At 44.9% G+C, this 20,883-nt stretch overlaps 2 long non-coding RNA genes across 2 annotated transcripts in view; both read left to right on the forward strand.

The window, feature by feature from the left end:
* Positions 1–20,883, forward strand: part of LOC310671802 — a 272,660-nt gene that overhangs the window by 62,311 nt on the left and 189,466 nt on the right. The gene's annotated exons all lie outside the window — the stretch shown is intronic.
* LOC310671829 overlaps positions 1–20,883 on the forward strand; it is a 91,763-nt gene that overhangs the window by 56,112 nt on the left and 14,768 nt on the right. The gene's annotated exons all lie outside the window — the stretch shown is intronic.

The following is a 20,883-nucleotide window of genomic DNA, read 5'->3' on the forward strand; positions in this document are numbered from 1 at the left end:
TACATCCTGATCAAGATTGTGGCCAGTCTAAGACAGCCATGCAACTTCATATACACAGTCTGACTTTAGTTTTGTGATGAAGATCACAACCACTAGACTAGCTCTAGAAAATTCAGAAATATCTATGCAGGTGCAAAGTCTAATTTTTTTTGAATGCACAGATAACCCCTCTAAAGGGAAGCAACCTGTTTTCACCAGTACTTCGGTACAATATGGCAAATTGCTGCTTCCCCTATTCTCCCCACTGAAAACATCTTGCAGCTGTTTCCCTAATTGCACCCCAAAAAATTCAAAACAGCCTTACCCTATGGTCATTAAGCTAGCCTACATCCCCTCTAAATCGCTTCACTAAAAAGATTTATCCACCATTGTTGGTTCTGGGCCACAGTCTTGCTATATTGTCTTCAGATCATGTCAGTTTCTTTTAAAAACCCATTTTCATAGATTTTTAAGATCCTGGGTTGTGTTGCCTCTGTTCTATACAGCATCGGGCATGATGGTGCTGTGTTTATGGTAACCAAAACAGTTCTTTGTTTAACCTCAGGAAAGTATGCTTGCTGCTTCATTCAATTCAAGTCTCAAGTGCTTATTAAAAGTGTGTGTTTGAATGTCCCTCTCATTATTAAACATTCAGCTGCTCCTGCCTTAAGACACCCATCCCCTTGCTCTTAAAAGGCATTATAATTAATCAGTAATTGCATGCTTCACTTTTGTTCCCCTTTGCCTGTATATCCTGTGTAAATAAAAGTGATGCACAGGTTTGGGTGGTGGTATACAAAGCCCTTGACCCACTGTGACATTACAACCGATAATCTTTTTGCAGTTTCCTTGACGTTAGCTGAGTTACCTGGATGCCAGTTGCCATCTCTTTTTTTTTTTTAATAAATAATTTTTATTCACTTTCCAATAAACATTTTTTCCAGATTTAACATTTGTTTTGACATAAACATCTTTTTTGACTTCCATCAGCCTATCTGAGAATTCTCCATACTCTCACTACGTCTCACATTTCTTACATTTATATTGCACATTATATCTCTTAATCTTAACCTTTCTTTTTAAACAACATTTCTATCAGTCTTTTTCACAAAGCCTCCTGAAAGCCAACAAGCGTTAGTTGCTCCTCACATTCAGTTTTGATATATTCTGTAAATTTACTCCAGTCCTCGGAAAATCTCTGATCACGTTGGTTCCTTATTTGCCATCTCTTGAGTCCTACACAGCAGGAAGTTTCTACCAAATCTCAGGAGGCTTCAATGGCGGCGGCAACTGACCGCTAAATCCGTTTGCTGCTATGTTTAACGTAAGCCATCAGGAGAGGCAACTCGGCTACATTTGGAAATCTGCTTTTGCACTTTACGTAGCGTCATGATTTATTTCGAATGTGCCTTGCACGAGTGGCCGTATGATGTTGCTTGTTCACTTTAATCACTAAAACCTTTCTTTGGTGACGGAAGCAAATTATTTCTGAAACTGCATGCTTGGGCAAGTTGAGAACACTGAGGAAGTGCAATGCTACCACAAGACCGTTAAGAAGAAATGGTCTATTCTTAAATATAGCCTCCCTAATGAAGCTAGTCATTCCTAGTTGCTATCACAGAATTTTAGAGCATGAGGGTCATTTAAGCCAACCTTGCAATGCAGGAATCTTTTGCGTAGTGTAGGACTCGAACCTTCAACTCAGCTCAGCTGGTAGAGCACGAGACACTTAATCTGATTCAAAACACTTCCCCATTTGTAAGGGGTCTTGCTTTTAATAGTGTGGAAATCAAAACATAAGATAATCATTTGAAACATGCCAGCATCACTTCTTTTTCTGATACGCATATCGAGAGAATCACCTTGCCCATCTGTGCCATGGTGTTCTGAACATTGTGCAGAGTGCCGATCACACAGCAGTTGACACAAAACAAGCATGCCGCACACTTCCTCAAATACACTGGAAAGTTAACAAATGTTGCAAGAAGATTTCAGCAAGTTACTAAAATATATTTGCCCTTTGGAAATCAGCTTGCCTGGCTGTTATTTTGCTTTACTGGCACTCTGGCTACATGGGTTAGAACAGTTTGGCACAACTTGGTTCTTGTGGCTAGGGCAGAATATGAACCAAGCAAACGGCACCCTCGCACACACTGTAATGTGTATTCATTTGTTACATACACCAGACGTTTCCAACCTTTTGGGGTCCACGGCTCCCTTGACCAACTACATTCTTTTTGCAGCACCTCTGTGGGGCTCAGGAGCCCAGTTATGTCAGTTATGCAGAGCTGGCAGCCTCTCGCCCTTTTTCAAACACCCTTGTGGAGTGTTTCTTCAGCCTCCCCTCTTTCCTAGGGAGTCCCCTGAGCAGCTGCAGCTGCCACCCCTGGTCCCTGAGCTGCCCCCCTACCCCAAAGAGAGGCACCTCCTCGCACTGCCCCAAAGGGCCCTGGGAAGCACCCCCTGGCCTGCCCCAGAGGGACCATTCACCCAGGGAGCTTGTAGCCAGGGCTGCTGCAACAAACAGCTGAGCAAGGCTTTGGGAGGAGAGGGCATTAAGAGGAAGAGAGGGAAGGGAAGAGGGACAGAGGCCAGGGTTGCCCCCAGCACCCCTGACCATCATTCAAGGCACCCTAGGGTGCCACAGCACACTGGTTGAAAACCATTGACATACACACTTCAACTGCCAACCAGAGCAAAGTTTGTTAGCTTTAATATTGAAGCCCTTGTTTATTGATTTCTCTGACAATAGGTCTCCCCATCCTTTCAAATGTCAAGACATGGATGCATAATTCTCAGGTGACAAATCAGGCTACCTTTAAAAATCAAACTACAGCGGTACCTTGGTTTACAACCGTAATCCATTCTGAAGGTCCGTTTGTAAACCAAAACAGGTTGTAACCCAAGGCGCGCTTTCACCAATGGGGCCTCCAAAAGAAAAATTTGTTTGTAATAAAAAAATAATGGGTTGTAATCCAAAAAAAGGTTACCGGGACACACACTTCTGAATTTGACATGTTTGTCATCCAAAACTTATGCAAACCAAGGTACCACTGTACTCCTAATGGTGTACAGAAGAAGGCTGAGAATTGTTATCATTTCCAGATAACCCATTTCTTGACTAGAGAACTCATCCCGATTTTACCTGCATGAAGTTTGCAGGGAGGTCATATGGCATTGGCTGATTGAGCATCATTCCTGATTTGTTTCCAGGGAGGTTATCCCACACTTTCCATAACACTTTCCTGTCACTTTCCTTCCCACAAAATTGCTAGGTGGGGTGGAAAGAATCCACTTTAGTTGGGGAATCTGATGCAGTGATCTCTTATTTTGTGGGTGGGATTCTGTCTCGATGCAGCCTCTGTATAGCTGTATTCTAATTACACAGAAAATCTTTTTTTAAAAAAAGAAGATAAACTTGAATGGCTAAGTACTGGGGGGGGGGGGATGAGGCTCCATAGCAGTCTTTCTCAACCTTGAGTCCCCAGATGTTGATGGACTACAACTCCCATCATCCCTTCTCACTAGAGTTCCAATAACATCTGGGGACCCAAGGTTAAGAAAGGCTGCTCTAATCTCGATTTAAAGCCACCATAGTCCCATATCAGGAGGGGTCAACCTCTAGTCTTCTAGATGTTGGTGAATTACAACTCCCATCATCCTTGACCAGCAGTCATGTGTGCTGGGGCCAATGGAAGCTGGAGTCCAGGAACATCTGGAGGACCAGTGGCTCTCCCACCTCTTCACGGGTAGTTAGCTTGGGTGGCGGTTTTAGAATTGAATGTGCTCCAGTAAAGCAATGATCTTAATTAACGGTTCATTTTTAAATCATGCCACCCTACCGCAAGGAATTCAGGAAATGCGAATTCACATATTCCTGCCCTTTTCACATCAGGGCTGAAATAGAGTTGAGAGTGGATTTCATGCTCTTTATTCAGCTCATAGTGGTGAAGAGTAATGGAAGTTCCCCCAGAATGTCTGCCTTTTATACATTATTTACACAATGGGCCCCACATGATTGGCTAATTCCGGGATTCTCCTGTAGGCCAATCAGGTTGCAGATTCACTTCCACCTGGAGCCAGATTGGGTGACTCCTGTGAACCAGTCAGACTGCTGCATTCTGGATCCTGTTGTTCTAGGACCAATCAGACTGCTGCATTCTGAATCCTATTGTTCTAGGACCAATCAGACTGCTGCATTTTGGATCCTATTCAACTCAGTACATAACAAGGGCTTTTTTCCTCCATGTTCGTGCTGGAATAATTGTTTTCCTTCTCTCCCAACAGTGAAATGTGACCAAGACTGTGAATGAATTGTCCCGAGGGATTGAGATAGATGATGGTTGAAAATGTAGCTCTTGAATGACCCCTTGTGTGGAGAGAGAGGACTGCCTTCCTTGCTTAGACGAGGGGAAAGAGCTACAAAAAACATGGGCACAACACACATCAGTGATACGCAATGGTAATTTTAAAAAAGGGTATAATTATCATATCGAACCTTTTGCCACAAGAGGGCACCAGCCACTGTAGAAATCTTGAAAAATGCTGTACTGAACATGGATGGAGTTTTCAGAAACTTGCCTTCCATACAACATTTCCCCCAGTCATTCTCTTCTTAAATTATCCTGATACATACTTTTTACAAAGTAAATGTGGAGGTGGGGAACAAGACTGCACAGCTCCATGCCCTTGTCTTGTGCCTGCATATAACACTAGGGTTATAACTTTTTTACAACCTCATGTTCCTGTAGCTAAGTTAGAAGAACTTTTGCTGAAAAACAAAGGAACAAACTGTCATTTCTAAATCTTGTGAAATAAGGCCACCCCGAAATCAATAAATTGATTTTTGTATATGTATACGTAACTGTAATGTGCATAATTATGTAATGTGCATAGCATGTATACAGGAAAAATAGAGCTTGCAATTTTCCTAATACTTGTACTGCTGAACTGCAGCAGCTTTAGACAGGTCCATGATAAACCCCAAACAAGAGGAATATACATTTACAGTTTAGTTCAGCCAGGACTATATCACTCCAGCCTGCAAGCCTAAATGTTTCTACACGTAGAAAGCTTCCTGAGCTTTAAGAAGGAAGAAATTGGCACTCCAGAATGAAACATTAGCGCACTTCTCTCCCATATGCACCATTTCCTACATGGATGTAGAAAAAGGGATTCAAACATGCATTCTCCCACCTGTGGGATAAATAATAATAATAATAATTTATTATTTATACCCTGCCCATCTGGCTGGGTTTCCCCAGCCACTCTGGGTGGCTCCCAACAGAATATTAAAAACATGATAAAACATCAAACATTAAAAACTTCCCTAAACAGGGCTGCCTTCGGATGTCTTCTAAAAGATAGATAGTTGTTTATTTCCTTTGACATCTGGTGGGATGGCGTTCCACAGGGCGGGTGCCACTACCAAGAAGGCCTGGTTCCCTGTGTAACCTCACTTCTCGCAGTAAGGGAACCACCAGAAGGCCCTCGGAACTGGATCTCAGTGTCCGGGCAGAATGATGGGGGTGGAGATGCTCCTTCAGATATACTGGGCCGAGGCCGTTTAGGCATAGCTGTCAACTTACAGATTTGAAAATAAGGGATCAGCAGCTAAAATAAGGGATTTTCCAGGCAGAGGTATGTTCAACTTCTGAGCCCCTCCGAGCCAAAGGCAGAAAGCCCAGACAGCAGCCAAACGAAGCCTCAAGCGGTGGTTCCCACAGCACAGCAACCCGGCAAAGGGGATGCAGCAAGGAAAACCACTGCGGCCGATTTGATCAGCACAAGGCATGCAAACTCCACCCCCCCAGTCATTCTTAGACTCCTTATTGGGTGAGCATCACAGCCAAGCAACACGGTTGGAGCCTCCCTCCTCCCTGGCCAGCAGGGAGGGAGGGAGATGAGCTGCTTCCTTTGAATCCCGGGAAGTTTAAGGGACATCATCAATAAGGAACAGCAGCGGGACACGGCGCTGGGATAAGGGAATTTCCCGCCAAATAAGGGACGGTTGACAGCTATGTATTTAGGGCTTTAAAGGTCAGCACCAACACTTTGAATTGTGCTCGGAAACATACTGGGAGTCAATGTAGGTCTTTAAGGACTGGTGTTATGCGGTCTCAGTGGCTGCTCCCAGTCACCAGCCTAGCTGCCACATTCTGGATTAGTTGTAGTTTCCGGGTCACCTTCAAAGGTAGCCCCACGTGGAGCACATTGCAGTAGTCCAAGCAGGAGATAACTAGAGCATGCACCACTCTGGTGAGACAGTCTGCGGGCAGGTAAGGTCTCAGCCTGCGCACCAGATAAAGTGGCAAAGCCTCAGCAGGGCTGCACCACATCATCTTTCTGGGCATGTATGTTCTCTCATCTCAAAAGCAGTGGCATTCGGTTTTCACTCGCACTGGCCCCAAATAATGTGGCAAACACCAAATAAAACACACCTCTCTTGGCTGCAGAGGAATCCACAGAGTAATGTCATCGGAGTATGTAAATTAGGGAATCGGAAAGCTTTCCCAGCCCAAGGGCAACGTTCTGGGCTACCTTCCAAGGGCTGCCAGCCAGTGCTGGGTGGAGCCAAAAGAAAATGGAGCATCCATTGTATCTTTGTAGAGCAGGCTAGTTTCTGCACACACTGAAACACTCCTCTCCTCTATCCAGGCAAGCAAAAGGTATTGCCACAATCCAAGGACACATCCCAGCTTGGCATCAGCATGTATCCTCCAAGTGTCCCAGTTTTCCAGGGAAAATCCTGAAATTACAAAAGCCATCCCAGCTTCTGATCTGATCCTGGGATGTCCCTATTTCTCCCACCAGTGCTCAGGGCGGAGCAGGGCGGGATTTAGGTTTGATGAGGCTCTAAGCCCTTTATATGTCCAGCTGTCCTTTGTCAACAACAAATAGTCACTGTTTTTTGTGTTGAATATATGCTATATGGTAATTTAATGACCTAGTTGCTCTGGTTATCTCCCGCTTGGACTACTGCAATACCTGAATACCAGTATACCTGAAGGAGCGTCTCCACCCACATTGTTCTGCCCGGACGCTGAGATCCAGCTCCGAGGGCCTTCTGGCGGTTCCCTCATTGTGAGAAGCAAAGCTACAGGGAACCAAGCAGAGGGCCTTTTCGGTAGTGGCGCCCGCCCTGTAGAACGCCCTCCCATTAGATTTCAAAGAGATAAACAACTACCTGACTTTTAGAAGACATCTAAAGGCAGCCCTGTTTAGGGAAGTTGTTAATGTTTGACAAACTACTGTATTTTAATCTTTTCTTGGAAGCCGCCGAGAGTGGCTGGGGAGACCCCTGCAGATGGGTGGGGTATAAATAAATTATTATTATTATTATTATTATTATTATTATTATTATTATTATTATTAATCTAAAGCCATCTGCACATAACAAAATATGTATTTTATCAAAGTAATTGTTGAACTGAAATACAGTTAAGAAGAAGTATATTCATAGTGAAATACAATGTTTTTGGGGTTGTTTTTAAAAGTCCGGAACAGATTAATCTGTTTTGCATTACTTTCTATGGGAAAGCGCACCTTGGTTTTGGAAAGCTTTGGTTTTGGAACGGATTGAGTTTGAGAACCAAGGTACTGCTGTATATAGAAATGAGCAAACCAGTCATATTTTAGGGAGCAGGCTAGCAGGTGGGGCCCATGACTTACATCACAGGAGCCTACACAACACGAAACACTGTTGCTGTATGTAGGTTTTATTTTATTTGTTTTTTATCTTATATTTTGGAAATGGACATCCAGTTTTTTTCTCTTTAAATCTTTTTGGGGGCCCCTAGAGAGTGGGGTCCTAAGCTATAGCTTGTTTAGCTTATACAGTGGTGCCTCGCAAGACGAAATTAATTCGTTCCGCGAGTTCTTTCGTTGAGCGAGTTTTTTCGTCTTGCGAAGCACCACTGCATTTAAACACTGACAACAGCGGGGAGGGGCGGGGAGAAGCAGGACAGCTGCCGCAGCCGGTACCTCAGACTTGTGGCCACCGTGTGACGTGGCTGCTGGAGAGCGGTGGGGCTCAGGAGTGTGACTCCAGGGAGAGAGAGGCTCTGGCAGCAACAGCTCTCTGAGGGGAGCGCGCGAGGAGGGTGGGCAGCGGCGCGAGGCACTAACCGTCACCCGGAAGGTGGGAGGGAGCCGGAGGAGCGGGGAAGCGAGCGTACGTGCGTGCAGTGACCGTCGCCATGACAGGAGAGGCAGGGCTGTTTCGTCTAGCGAAGCAAGCCCTTAGGAAAATCCGTCTTGCAAAGCACCTCAGAAAACGAAAAACCCTTTCGTCTAGCGAGTTTTTCGTCTTCCGAGGCATTCGTCTTGCGGGGTACCACTGTACGTAAAACCAGCACTGGGGGGCAAGATGAGCCAGGGCTTGCCCTGAGCGGCAGTAGTGGTGGTGGAAGTGGGCACAAGGGAGCATCTTGTTGCCTCCCCTGGGCCGCCACCACTGGTCCCTTGGGTGACTCGTAGTAGCTGCTGGAGAGCAGGCAAGGAGTGGGAGACGGCACCACCACCTCTCATAACGCGCCAGCTCTGAAAGGCAGGCAAAGCTCTGGGCCACTCTGGGCAGGAAGAAAGGGGAAAGTAGAGTGCAAAGAGTGGAGTCTTGATTTTTTTTTTTTTTTTAAAAATAATGCTTGGTGTGTCCATGCCTAATCTTGCCCTTTCTAAAATTCATTTATTGGTGTGTAATAAACCTACCAGGGACGTGGGTGGCGCTGTGGGTTAAACCACAGAGCCTAGGACTTGCCGATCAGAAGGTTGGTGGTTCGAATCCCCGCGACGGGGTGAGCTCCCGTTGCTTGGTCCCTGCTCCTGCCCACCGCAGTTCGAAAGCACATCAAAGTGCAAGTAGATAAATAGGTACCGCTCCGGCGGGAAGATAAATGGCGTTTCCGTGCGCTCTGGCACTCATCACAGTGTCCTGTTGCACCAGAAGTGGCTTAGTCATGCTGGCCACATGACCCGGAAGCTGTACGCCGGCTCCCTCGGCCAATAAAGCGAGATGAGCGCTGCAACCCCAGAGTAGGTCACGACTGGACCTAATGGTCAGGGGTCCCTTTACCTTTACCTTTACCTTTAATAAGCCTACCAAAGAATCAAATCAAATCAAAGAGAACTACCTGAAAATGATTTACAGATGGTATTTAACTCCGAGTAGACCTGCTAAAATGTTTAAGACTGAATCAGTAAAGGGCTGGAGACACAATGAGACTGAGGGTACGTTCTTTCATATGTGGTGGACTTGTAAAAGGGTAAAAGATTATTGGGAAATAATTTATAATGAATTGAAAAAAAATATATTTAAAAGTACTTTTCCCAAAACAACAACAACCCCAGAGTCCTTTTTGCTGGGGATAATTCAGATTGAAATCCCCAGGTATCAGAAAAGGTTATTTATGTATGCCACTACTGCAGCCCATGTTTCGTTAGCCCCAAAATGGAAAACGAGTGAGGTCCCAACTACATATAAAAAAAGGCAACTCAAACTGATGGAATATGCGTGGCTGGAAGACTTAGAGAACAAGAAGAATATTCCTTTAAAGAAGATTGGATTTTTAAAAAATTAATATATGGGTGAAAATTGTGTACATTTGAAAACTTGGGCAGCATTAAGATAAATTCAACAGTGTGAATAAGTTTTGATGGATCTAAAAATGGAATACTAAATGGCTTAGTTTATGTAAAATATGCAGGGATCTATGGCATGCAACTTGAACCACGGAAGAAGGTTTTGAATTGAATGCAAAATAGAAAAACCTAATAAAAATTATACCAGAAAAATCTAATAAAATCGGGATTAAGAGGTTTTCTCAGGATGGTGGAGGGCTCGTGTGTTGTGTCCCGTTGGTGAAGTGGTGGAGACAATTGCTCTTCTTGTGATAGGAAATGCTTTCCAGGGGCAGGAGGGCACACAAAAATGGCGGTTCGAGGAGGGTCAGTTGGGGGCATGGCCTGGGGGAAGCCCCGGGGGCCAGATAGTGAAGCCCCAAGGGCCACATTGCCCCTCGCCCCCAGGTCTGAAGTTCCCTCCCCCGGTGTAAATTCTCTGCTTCTCTCCCTCGGCCCTCCCTCTGCTTCTCCTCTCTTTTGGCATTTCAAAATAAGTTACGATTTATGAAACCATTTTGCGATGCCAAAGGGAGGCAAACTTCACAAGCCTGGTAATAATCCAGTAGCTAGCTCATATAAAATATTTTTTAGGGGACATTTCCACATCAAAGAAAGAACCTTTTTTGTCGTTACAATTAGGCTGAACAGTGTTCCAGTAATTAAAACAACAACAAAACCCAAGACTAATAAAAATGCCTGAAGGTTATTCATCTCCTCACATGCTCCTAAAACAAGGTATGTTCAAGGTAATGACAAACCTAACGTTGTTCAACAGGCTGATGTTACCCAAGTTCTTTTTCCTTTGCTTATTAATTTCATGTGCTTTCCTTTCTTTCCCCAAAGTCTTGGGGCAGGGAAGGATACAAGCAGTGGCGTAGCGTGAGTTGTCAGCACCCGGGGCAAGGCAAGTAATTTGTGCCCCCTAACCCGGGGCAAGGCAAGTAATTTGCGCCCCCCCCCCCCCCGCTGCACTGTCCCTCCCCCAGATAGTCCCTCGCTCTCTCTCTGCACCGCACCGCACGCCTGGCACCCTCCCCTCCACAGTGGGCGGCGACCCGGCGGCCCGGATCGGATTTGCACAGCCAGCACTGCAGTGAGAGAGAGTGAGTGAGCCAGGTAGGGGCAGAGAGCTGCGAGTGCGAGTGCGCCCCCCCCAGATGTTGCGCCTGGTGCGGCCGGCCCCCCCTGCACCCCCCACGCTACACCACTGTCTGCATGGCAATGGTGGGGAGTAGAAGGGAGCTCACCTGCATGGCGTTTTGAGTTGCCTCTGCGTGCTCTAGGTCAGGGCTGGATTTAGGTTTGATGAGGCCCTAAACTACTGAAGGTAATGGGGCCCTTTATATGTCCAGCTGCCCTTTGTCAACAACAGATTGTCGCTGTTTTATTTGTGTTGAATATATGATATATGGTCATTTACGGACCTAATAGGTATCTAAAGCCATTTGCACATAACCAGATACATATTTTATCAAAGTAATTGTTGAACTGAAATACAATTTATTAAGAAGTATATTAATAGTGAAATACAATTAAGAAGATGGATATTAATAGTGAAATAATTGTTAAGCTCTAACTTAAAATGGTTTTTTATGATTCGCACAGCCAGCACTGCAGTGAGAGAGAGTGAGTGAGCCAGGTAGGGGCAGAGAGCTGCGAGTGCAAGTGCACCCCCCCCAGATGTTGCGCCCGGTGCGGCCGGCCCCCCCTGCACCCCCCACGCTACCCCACTGGATACAAGCATCCTTTGGGTCACAACATACGTATCACGAGTCAAATTTTGCAGGGTTCACATAACACAGCTTTCCTTCGTTCTGTTCCACCAGCACAGAAAGGCAGGAAAAATCCATTTGCTATGCTATTCCTGTTCTTGCTATTCCAATGCCTTCTAAGAAAATATGGGCTATGGGAGCTGGAGGGGGTGAGCAGAAGATCATGTTTTACACCCGTCTTGCAATTTGGCCGTCAAAGTCCTGGAAGTAAGTGTTTTTCGGTGTGCTCCAAATGGCAGGAGACCAAAGTTCCCGTCTTCCAAGCAGTTATTTCCAAAGAGCTTGTCTCCATGGTGATGTGGCCTTGATATATTCATTCTATACGATGAACTTTTCTCCCACTGTTCCTCTCTGGCTATATACCTAGACGCCAGGTATGCGCTCCAACTTATTCCACAAAAATTTCCATATCCTCGCCCAAAGACAACCAGAGACATTTCGCTCCCTACGGCAAAGAACAAGATAGTTTGGTCTTTTACCACCCCCCTGTGTTAGGCGGGGAGAGTCCTAGTTTCCCTTCGGTAACTTCACAGATAAGAATTAATGAGCAGTTGATATATTTATAGTCCTTTTATTACAGCGTCAAATTGCAAGCACAAATACACAGAGATCAGGTGGCTACTCTAAATCTTCCTCCCGACTTCTGCAGCATTTGGGGCGCCAATGGGAAGTTCCTCCCTCCCTCTGACTCCTTTGCTCTCTGATAGCTTCAGATCTCTGAGTCTGTGAAGAGGAGCGGGTCATCCACACTCTCAAGTGACGTCTCTGCTAGCTGCTCCCTCCCTTCTGGCTCCCTTCTCATTATCTCGAAACTGGGTAACTCCTCCCTAAGCTGTTCAGCTTCTGTTTTTCTCTCGCTGCTTCTGAACACACTGTGGAAGGGGGGGGGGACTCTTCCCCCTCCAGCTTTCCATCGGAGAGAAGCTGGCCTGCCATAGAAGGCCTAGGACCCTCGTACCTACGGGACCGCCTCTCCTGGTATGCCCCGCGGAGAAGAAGAAGAAGAAGAAGAAGAAGAAGAAGAAGAAGAAGAAGAAGAAGAAGGGGGGGGAGGAGGAGGAGGAGTTTGGATTTGATAGCCCGCTTTATCACTTTATCACTAGGGAGTCTCAAAGCGGCTAACATTCTCCTTTCCCTTCCTCCCCCACAACAAACACTCTGTGAGGTGAGTGAGGCTGAGAGACTTCAGAGAAGTGTGACTGGCCCAAGGTCACCCAGCAGCTGCATGTGGAGGAGCGGAGACGCGAACCCGGTTCCCCAGATTACGAGTCTATCGCTCTTAACCACTACACCACACTGGCTCTTAAGGAGGACCTTAAGGTCCATAAATAGCAACACTCTAGACGTCCCGGGCCCTAAGGAAGTTAGATTAGCCTCAACCAGAGCCAGGGCTTTTTCAACACTGGCACCGGCCTGGTGGAACGCTTTGTCTCATGAGACCAGGGCCCTGCAGGATCTGATTTCTTTCTGCAGGGCTTGTAAGACAGAGTTGTTCCGCCTGGCCTTTGGCTTGGAATCAACTTGATCCCCTCCCCCTCTTTCCTTTCTCCTTCTGTGATGGAACTCCTATTTGGGGACTTCCCTGGCTTTTTTCTGGCCCACGTAGAACTAGTCTGGATAGTTGGCCTTGGTGAAGATTTGATGTTTTCATCCCCAAAAAGTTTTTGATTTGAGTTACTACTGAAATGAGGCTGCATTTTAACGTTGTATTTGAATCTTGTTTTTAAGTTATATTTTAATCAATTGTTTTTATACCTGGTGTTAGCCGCCCTGAGCCCGGTCTTGGCTGGGGAGTGCGGGGTATAAATTATTATTATTATTATTATTATTATTATTATTATTATTATTATTATTCCCCAGTCCTCGTCTTCAGACAATCCCCTGAAATCCCGACTCCACCTCCATTCCATTTACAAAATCTAACTGGACTAGCGTTTGAGTCTTACCTCAATGTTGGCGGTGGAACAACATCCTCCACTGTCCTCAAGAGCAGCAGGCTAGCTTAGGAGGTTGGCTTAGGGGACATGAGGGGGATGGTGGGAAGGGCTGCTGCTGAGGGATCCCAGCATCTGCCGCCTGAGGTAGCCGCTTCACGCTGCCTAATGGTAGGGCCGAGCCTACGCTCAGCTTCTTCCTTCTAAACAGGGACTGGACGGACAAGCGAGGCAGATTTATTTGTAATTGTATCTTAGGAGTGAGCTCAAAGCAGCAGGCAAGGATAATCAGAATGTCTCTACTGCAGAGGTTTCCAAAGAGCTGTGGCAAAACGTGACCTCAAGCTGAGAAGGAAGATTTCATCCTTCTCAAAAGGAATGCAGTTGTCTTCCTTCCTTGGGGCCAGATAGCTCTAGCTGACCTCCAGGAACCTGAATTTGGGTACAGCTGTCCTTGGCTCCAGCTTGGCCCTGACACCCCGTATATAGAACTAAAGGGATATCTGAGAATAAGATTCCATTTTAATTAACGGTTCTTCGTTTCCCAATCGAGGCCTGAAACCTCTGTGTCCCTCTTTGAATAAATAACAGTCAAATGCCATGGCCAAAGATCATGGCCACTGGCCCCATCACCTCCTGGCAAATAGAAGGGGAGGAAATGGAGGCAGTGAGAGATTTTACTTTCTTGGGCTCCATGATCACTGCAGATGGTGACAGCAGCCACGAAATTAAGAGACGACTGCTCCTTGGGAGGAAAGCAATGACAAACCTAGACAGCATTTTAAAAAGTAGAGACGTCACCTTGCCAACAAAGGTCCATATAGTAAAAGCTATGGTTTTCCCAGTAGTGATGTATGGAAGTGAGAGCTGGACCATAAAGAAGGCTGATCGCTGAAGAATTGACGCTTTTGAATTATGGTGCTGGAGGAGACTCTTGAGAGTCCCATGGACTGCAAGAAGATCAAACGCATCCATTCCTAAGGAAATCAGCCCTGAGTGCTCACTGGAAGGACTGATCGTGAAGCTGAGGCTCCAATACTTTGGCCACCTCATGAGAAGAGAAGATTCCTTGGAAAAGACCTTGATGCTGGGAAAGATGGAGGGCACAAGGAGAAGGGGACGACAGAGGATGAGATGGTTAGACAGTGTTCTCGAAGCTACAAACATGAACCTGACCAAATTGCGGGTGGCAGTGGAAGACAGGAGTGCCTGGCGTGCTCTGGTCCATGGGGTCACGAAGAGTCGGACGCGACTGAACGACTAAACACACACACACAAATGCGTGTCACTGTGTCCTCCTTTAAATCAATAGCAATAAAATTCAGGATCAGCTGATGTTAATTGAAAACAGGAAGCGATGCCGGGCTTTTAAATATGAGATAAATGGTGTCCTGATTTGAAAGACTGAAATCTGGAGAGAGATTGGTAGCGGTGGAAAGAATAGAGAGTGTTTAAGAAGATTATTGACCACATATTGAAGATTATGCAGGAACTGAGGCTTGGTAAGTGAGGGATGGGATGAGATAAAATAAAAAAAATAAAAATCCACCCAACCAACACCATGGCTTGTTAACAGGTGTGACGCTTCTTGCTTACTTCCAGGAAAGCAGCCAGCCAGGTTAATTTCCTCTCCTTTAGAAGATTATGTTCCCTCTTTCCACATTACAGCCAGACAAGAGTAAGCAATTACACAAGGGCCTTCTGATCAGGTGGATTGCCTGGTGTTTATACAGAAAATAAATTTCCAGCTAATAGCGAACGATGAGCAAATGCCAGGAACATTTGGTGTTTGCGATAGGCAGAACTCACTCAGGCTGCTGATCTGAGGTGTTATTCACACAATGGGGACAGATGTGTGTGTGTCTCTCTCTCTCTCAGTAAACATCTTCGGGGAAGGCTTTCTTCCACTTCTAAACTACAAATGCCCTCGATCAGGGTTGGCCCAAGACATTTTGGCACCTGAGGCAAACCACAAAATGGCACCCACCTCCCCACCATGGAAGGTGGAGTGAGAGTGCATTGGAACAGAGGGGGGGGGGGATAAAGATCTACATCAAGATCTGCTACCCCTGTGAATTCTGCTGCCTGAGGTGGTCACCTCACCTTGCCTCATGGTGTCAGGCTGCAGAATAACCAACCCCCACGGCCGGTTGTCAGGAACCGATAAGGCAAGGAAAAGTCCTTACCATCTGCTTTTATTCAATATTTACAGAAAGAGGCTTGGGAATGTAGCCTCTTGGAATAATGGCATTGCCCCGAATAAATCTCCCCTCCTTCATTCTTTCATTGTCGACTCACAATTTATTATCAGTGAGGTGTTTTGCTCGTCAAGGCATAACTGTGCGTTTCTTAAATTCAATGTGTGAGTTTTTTTGAGGGGAACAAACGTCTATTGTATGCCCGGGAATCTGATGGTTTATATAGACTGTATTTTCGCACCTACTCCCAATCACCTATAAATTGCAGAGCAGCACAGTCAAGCCAGGGGTTGAGGAATGTAAGGCCACATTCTGGGTGTGTCCATGAGGCGCACAGACTTCTGGGACACCTGAATTTTGCTGATGTAATTAAGACAAAGAATATTGTTAATGGCCTCAACTTAAAACCATGTAAATTCTTTATGCAATGTCTATCCTGCTGCAAAAATAAGATTAAGGTTGCACGCAAGGGTAGGTGCTCAGATAGGAAAGTAACTGAGCCATTTGAGCGTGTACATTGTGATTTAGTTGGGCCACTCCCACCATCATTAGGAGGTTCTAAGTACTGGCTTACCCTAATAGACCAGTATAGTAGATATTGTTGGACTTATGCAATAGCTGAAAAGTCCCAAGCATTTGAGAAGTACAAAGTTTTTTGCAACTGGGTAAAAACGCACTTTAACAAACCAATTAAGAACCTGTTTTCTGACCGGGGCGGGGAATTTGTTTCTGAGGATTTTGAGAAATTCCTGGAAGCGCAGGGGACTACTCATGAGTTATCTTGCCCCCGAAGTCCCTGGCAAAATGGGCTTGTTGAAGTTGCGCAGCGTGACCTGCAGGCAGGGGTTAAAACGTATCTGCATGATGCTAATCTGCCCAAAGACTTTTGGGCTGAAGCGCTCAATGCGTTTTGTTTTGTTAAAAATCGAAGTTATCATTCTGGTTTAGATGTCACCCCCTATGAGAAGCTGTTTAAAAAACGCCCTAATCTGAAATACCTACGCATTTGGGGTTCAGATGTAATTATGCATTATCCCGCTAAGCAGAAATTGGGTGAGCGTAGTGTTCAGGGAAAATTAATGGGCTACCAGCAGGGGGCGTACAGAATTTACATACCAGCAACTGGCAAATTTCATATTACCAGAAGCATGATACAAACTGTAAATTGGAATGGAGTTGCTGTTTTCCAAGATACTGATGGTATAAATGAAACTGAGGAAGAAGAGGAAGCAGGAGTAGCAGCAGAAGGAAATGGTGCTTTTGAATTAATGGGAGAAGACAAAAAGCCTGTTGACTCTGATAATTTGTTTGATGATTTAAAGTTACAGGCACCCAAGGAGAGGTTAGATTCTCTTGAGTTTTCTGACCGAGAGCTTAGCCTACAGGCGCCTCTTCAGTCTGACAATGATGGTTTACAACCTGAAACTAGTAGTTCACTTAGTCCTATTAAGTCTGAGGAGTCTGACTCTCCTTCCGGACTGAGATGTTCAGATAGAAAGAGGCAGAAACCACAACGATTTGCAGATGAACATTTTAATACTGTGTATGCCAATAAGGCGGTTTTTGAGCCAAAAAGCTACAATGATATTCAGAATTTACCTAAGCACCAAGCTGTAAATTGGTATAAAGCTATGAACTCTGAGATAGCTTCTTTAAAAGAGCATAACACTTGGTCTCTTGTACCTCAAACCCCAGATATGAGACTTATAGATTCAAAATGGGTTTATAGAGCTAAAATGAATGACAAAAATGAAGTTGTAAGGTACAAGGCAAGATTAGTCGCTAGAGGTTTTCAACAAATTCCAGGCGAAGATTATGATTTGTGTTATTCACCAAGTGTAAAATATGAAACAGTTAAGCTCTTGTTAAAAGATGCATCACAACGTGGACATTCTGTTTACCACCTAGATATAAAAACTGCATATTTGTTTGCAGATTTAAAAGAACAAATTTTTATGCGTGTTCCTGAAGGCATAGACGCTGCTGAAGGTTTGGTATGCAAATTAAATAAATCCCTTTATGGTCTGCATCAAAGTGGAAGGAATTGGCACCAAACTTTAGCAAAAGAATTGCTGGATATTGGTTTTTCACAAGGAAAGGCAGACAATTGTGTGTTCATAAAGGAAAGGGCAAACTCTGTAACTAAGATATGTGTGTATGTAGATGACGTGTTAGTTTCTACAAAAACTAAACAGGAATATGAACAGGTAGTATCACAGTTACAGAAGAAATTTGATGTGGTGGAATTAGGCATAGCTAAAAATTACTTATCCATGCAAATTGAGAAAGGCAAAAATGGATCTTTTCTGGTTCATCAAACTGCAAAAATTGATGATCTTGTTGAAATGCTATGTTTAGAAAATGCAAATGGGAAGGAAACGCCTATGGTGTGTGGTTTCACCTTTACAGGTGAAGATAAGCCATTTCCTAACAAAACTTTGTATCGTTCTGCTATAGGCAAGCTAAATTTCATTCAAAGAATCTCAAGGCCAGATATAACTTATGCCTTTCACTTTCTGGCAAAATTTGTGGAAAAACCCACTACACAATGTTTCTCTGCTCTCAAGAGAGTGGTAATGTACCTTAAACATACCAAACATTATAGGTTGCAGTTTACATCAAGTATTGACAAAGGTTTTGAAATTTTCTGTGATGCATCTCATGCAGTGGAACAAAATAATTGCAGGGGTGTGTCTGGTATGGTGTTTTGTTATAATGGTTGTCCTTTTGAATGGAAGTCCCAGACACAAACCATTATTTGTCTCTCCACAACAGAGAGTGAATTATGTGCATGCGTTCAGGCCACTCGTGATATAGAATGGTATATGCAAGTATTTGCTGACCTACAGATGCAAGTAACACTACCAGTAAAAGTTTACCTTGATTCCCAGAGTGGATTCGCTATCCTATGTTCAGAAACCAATACGCAGCGCACTAGAGTCTTAAGATTACGTTTGCAGTTTGTAAAGAAACTAATTGCTGATGAAATGGTTGTATTTAAATATGTTCCAGGTGACAATCAAATTGCAGACATTTTTACTAAAGCACTTCCAAAGGTTACACATGAAAAACATGTACAAAGTATGCTTTATGTTTTTGTTCCACAATGATGAACCGCAGGGGAAATGTTGAACTGTTTCTTTAAATCTAAAGGTTCATCATTGTTTCACCCAATGTGTATACCTTTAAGGGGCCAGAGCAAGGGCCAGAGCGAACTAATGAGATCCAGCCTTGCAGCTGTGAGGCATAGCAGGTGCTGCTGAGTTGCATTGATTAAGCTGTGTTGGGAATTGGCCACAGTATATAAGGAGCAGCACCTAGCTCTGCCATTTGAACCCTGGTGGATGGGTTGGTGGTTGGGTCTGGTTTGTTTGTAGATGTATTTAGTGTTTATGGAGTTTTTGTTTTTCTTAGTAAAACCTTGTTTAAGTTATTTTTGAGTCCCTTCTTTTTAATGCAAGCTCTCCCCAGCAAGCTCTCTGCACTACTATACTGCGGAAAAGCCAACACAGAGGAGGTGGAGTTGTGGGCTGCATGCCCCCACCATGCGCGCAGCGGCTGGAGCCTCGTGCGATTGGGGGAATCCCCGGCCATGTCACCCCCTAGCCAGCCAATCGGCTAACTCTGGGGGCGTGGCCTGCCCTATTTAACACAGGCGTGCCGGGAATCTCCCTCTTTTCCCGCCTACCAGCTGTATCTGTTTCCCACCCTCCCGCCCTTTAAGGTTTTTGTTCCTTGACCGTGCTATGGACCTTGGCTGGTCGCCGTTGAGGGGCCTGGTAGGAATTTTTCCACTTGGCAAATTGGCACCAGCCACTTGGTTTTCGCCTACCTTGTAGCAAATCGTCACAACTTTCTTGGTATTGGCGGTTAGGCATTGGTATTGGTATTCTTTTGTAGATGGAAGAGGGGAGGAAGCGCCATCACCTGCCCCACATATTGAAGGGTAGTCCGATAAAGGATTCTGGGGGGCATGGCCCTGTCTGAAGCCTATGGAGGTGAGGGCCTAAGGCATGCCCCGAGCGGTGACCCAGGGGGAGTGCCTGCCGTGCTCTGGTCCATGGGGTCACGAAGAGTCGGACATGACTAAACGTCTAAACAACAACAACATAAAATGGTGATTTTCTTGAATCAAAATGAGAGTACCCCTAAACATTTTTTTTTAAGAAAAAAAAGCACTGGGTGAAGATAAGATTTATGTTATTGGAGGCCGGCCAGGACACCCACCCGTCATCGTCCTCTGTCTGGCTCTATCAGATTCGGAATGAAACGTCTCAACAACAGTTGTTTTACTTTCTTTCCCTTCCCACGTGCTCAGAAAAATTGGTCAATATTTGAAAACCAGGAAGTTAAATAAAAAAATAACACCAGAGAGTACCTTACATGCAGTATATTTTGCAAAATTACAGAGGAAACACCTTTTTCATCTTTTTTTTAAAAAAATCCAAACTAAAACAAGTTTTCTTGGATTTGCCGAAAACCTTTTCAGCGCTTCTTTCTCAAGTTCCTCCTTTTTTCCAATGCAGTTTTTCTGTGCACACAGAAGGCATAGCCTATTTCTGCTTTTAGTTGAGTATTTTTATTTATTGATTTGTTGTGGGGGGGGGGCAGCTGTTCCCCTGCCTCATCTGACTATTCCCATGAGTGCAATATTTTGCAGCGTGAGCATATCTTATGAAGAACACTGAATGCACAGCGAAACATATGTGTCAATGTCAAGGGCAAAACTGCTATTTCAGGTGCGCCATTCGAAAAAGCACAAGACGGTTGATACTTGAATATGGAAGTGTTGGAGGGAGAGGGGAGGAATTATAGGCATGACGGCAAAAGTAAAGGCAAAGAGCTATTTTGGATCTCTACCCAAAATCACCTTTGAAGCCAAAGATGGAGGAAAAAGATGTGCTGCGGTTTGATCAGCTGGGCTTTGTCTCAGTGTTATCACCGGACTTGAGAGCACTTTGTGGAGGCACTTTCCATAAGCAGCATTTCTCAGGACGCACCTGGAAAAAGTCTTGGGCAAGTAACAAAGAATGTCAACAAGTCAAGAAGGGGAAAAAATTGATCACCAAGAAAGATAAAGAAATCAACTACCTGGCAGGTTTTATCTGATCCCAAGTGATGACATGTGAAGGTCAAACGAGGTGAGGATGACTTAGAACTTGTGATTGCTCCCTACCTTGATCCTCTTGTTTGTCATGACTTCACAGTTCCTATTTCCTCTCCCTTAATTACCATATTTTTCTGTGTATAAGACGGTATTTTTTCCTTAGAATCAATAGGCAAAAAATGCGAGTGGTCTTATACACGGATAGCAGAGGGGGGACGGGCGATTGGTGGCAGCAGCCAGCAGGATATTGACAGCGGTGGTTGGGCATGTGA

This window comes from Podarcis tiliguerta, assembly GCF_965153285.1.
Source record: "Podarcis tiliguerta genome assembly, chromosome: 2".
NCBI classification, from domain to species: Eukaryota; Metazoa; Chordata; class Lepidosauria; order Squamata; family Lacertidae; genus Podarcis; species Podarcis tiliguerta.